This window comes from Hordeum vulgare, unplaced genomic scaffold (assembly GCF_904849725.1).
Source record: "Hordeum vulgare subsp. vulgare unplaced genomic scaffold, MorexV3_pseudomolecules_assembly, whole genome shotgun sequence".
Taxonomy (NCBI): Eukaryota; Viridiplantae; Streptophyta; class Magnoliopsida; order Poales; family Poaceae; genus Hordeum; species Hordeum vulgare.
The window spans coordinates 110,001-112,500 of NW_025422493.1; the positions used below are offsets into that span (position 1 = coordinate 110,001).

The 2,500-nt window shown below is 45.4% G+C and overlaps 4 non-coding genes and 1 pseudogene across 4 annotated transcripts; all 5 read left to right on the forward strand.

Moving 5' to 3' along the window:
* Positions 1-90: 90 nt before the first annotated feature.
* On the forward strand, positions 91-209 carry LOC123417542. Its single transcript, XR_006616977.1, has one exon. It is a non-coding gene; the product is annotated as a 5S ribosomal RNA (ribosomal RNA).
* A 445-nt stretch (positions 210-654) lies between these two features.
* LOC123417728 lies at positions 655-773 on the forward strand. The gene has a single exon (XR_006617150.1). It is a non-coding gene; the product is annotated as a 5S ribosomal RNA (ribosomal RNA).
* Positions 774-1,123: 350 nt separating this feature from the next.
* Positions 1,124-1,242, forward strand: LOC123417398. The gene has a single exon (XR_006616842.1). It is a non-coding gene; the product is annotated as a 5S ribosomal RNA (ribosomal RNA).
* Positions 1,243-1,899: 657 nt separating this feature from the next.
* LOC123417674 lies at positions 1,900-2,018 on the forward strand. Its single transcript, XR_006617100.1, has one exon. It is a non-coding gene; the product is annotated as a 5S ribosomal RNA (ribosomal RNA).
* Positions 2,019-2,428: 410 nt separating this feature from the next.
* Positions 2,429-2,500, forward strand: part of LOC123417773 — a 164-nt pseudogene continuing 92 nt past the window's right edge.

Below are 2,500 nucleotides of genomic sequence, written 5' to 3' on the forward strand. Positions count from 1 at the left end.
TAGTAGTAGTAGTAGTAGTAGTAGCAGTAGTACCAGTAGTAGCAGTAGTAGTAGGGGCAAGCATAAGGAACAAATAGATAGTTGGATGTCGGATGCGATCATACCAGCACTAAAGCACCGGATCCCATCAGAACTCCGAAGTTAAGCGTGCTTGGGCGAGAGTAGTACTAGGATGGGTGACCTCCTGGGAAGTCCTCGTGTTGCATTCCCCTTTTTAAATATATTTTTGCGCCACGTGCAAGGATGACACGGGACCGTGATCTATATGACCTCGTTTTCTTATTTTTGACGTTTACTAGTTTTCTTATTTTTGACGTTTGTGATATGTTTTAGCTTGCCCCTCCCCTATCCATTGCCACATTTGCCTCGAGAACGGAGACGAGTTTAACACAAGAATTTCACCGCTCCCTCTCTACCCCGACAACACGAGCACCGCCACGACCTCTGTGACTTTTCCCACCGCGCATGACACCCAACGACTAGTAGTAGTAGTAGTAGTAGTAGTAGTAGTAGTAGTAGTAGTAGTAATAGTAGTAGTAGTAGTAGTAGTAGTAGTAGTAGTACTAGTAGTAGTAGTAGTAGTAGTAGTAGTAGTACTAGTAGTAGTAGTAGTAGTAGGGGCAAGCATAAGGAACAAATAGATAGTTGCATGTCGGATTCGATCATACCAGCACTAAAGCATCGGATCCCATCAGAACTCCAAAGTTAAGCGTGCTTGGGCGAGAGTAGTACTAGGATGGGTGACCTCCTGGGAAGTCCTCGTGTTACATTCCTCTTTTTAAATATATTTTTGCGCCACGTGACAAGGATGACGCGGGACCGTGATCTATATGACCTCGTTTTCTTATTTTTGACGTTTACTAGTTTTCTTATTTTTGACGTTTGTGATATGTTTTAGCTTGCCCCTCCCGTGTCCATTGCCACATTTGCCTCGACAACGGAGACGAGTTTAACACAAGAATTTCACCGCTCCCTCTCTACCCCGACAACACGAGCACCGCCACGACCTCTCTGACTTTTCCCACCGCGCATGACACCCAACAACTAGTAGTAGTAGTAGTAGTAGTACTAGTAGCAGTAGTAGTAGGGGAAAGCATAAGGAACAAATAGATAGTTGCATGTCGGATGCGATCATACCAGCACTAAAGCACCGGATCCCATTAGAACTCCGAAGTTAAGCGTGCTTGGGCGAGAGTAGTACTAGGATGGGTGACCTCCTGGGAAATCCTTGTGTTGCATTCCCCTTTTTAAATATATTTTTGCGCCACGTGACAAGGATGACGCGGGACCGTGATCTATATGACCTCGTTTTCTTATTTTTGACGTTTACTAGTTTTCTTATTTTTGACGTTTGTGATATGTTTTAGCTTGCCCCTCCCGTGTCCATTGCCACATTTGCCTCGACAACGGAGACGAGTTTAACACAAGAATTTCACCGCTCCCTCTCTACCCCGACAACACGAGCACCGCCACGACCTCCTGGGAAGTCCTCGTGTTGCATTCCCCTTTTTAAATATATTTTTGCGCCACGTGACAAGGATGACACGGGACCGTGATCTATATGACCTCGTTTTCTTATTTTTGACGTTTACTAGTTTTCTTATTTTTGACGTTTTTGATATGTTTTAGCTTGCCCCTCCCGTGTCCATTGCCACATTTGCCTCGAGAACGGAGACGAGTTTAACACAAGAATTACACCGCTCCCTCTCTACCCCGACAACACGAGCACCGCAACGACCTCTGTGACTTTTCCCACCGCGCATGACACCCAACGACTAGTAGTAGTAGTAGTAGTAGTAGTAGTAGTAGTAGTACTAGTAGTACTAGTAGTAGTAGTAGTAGTACTAGTAGTAGTAGTAGTAGGGGCAAGCATAAGGAACAAATAGATAGTTGCATGTCGGATGCGATCATACCATCACTAAAGCACCGGATCCCATCAGAACTCCGAAGTTAAGCGTGCTTGGGCGAGAGTAGTACTAGGATGCGTGACCTCCTGGGAAGTCCTCGTGTTGCATTCCCCTTTTTAAATATATTTTTGCGCCACGTGACAAGGATGACGCGGGACCGTGATCTATATGACCTCGTTTTCTTATTTTTGACGTTTACTAGTTTTCTTATTTTTGACGTTTGTGATATGTTTTAGCTTGCCCCTCCCGTGTCCATTGCCACATTTGCCCCGAGAACGGAGACGAGTTTAACACAAGAATTTCACCGCTCACTCTCTACCCCGACAACACGAGCACCGCCACGACCTCTGTGGCTTTTCCCACCGCGCATGACACCCAACGACTAGTAGTAGTAGTAGTAGTAGTTGCAGTAGTAGCAGTAGTACTAGTAGTAGTAGTAGTAGTACTAGTAGTAGTAGTAGTAGTACTAGTAGTAGTAGTAGTAGGGGCAAGCATAAGGAACAAATAGATAGTTGCATGTCGGATGCGATCATACCAGCACTAAAGCACCGGATGCCATCAGAACTCCGAAGTTAAGCGTGCTTGGGCGAGAG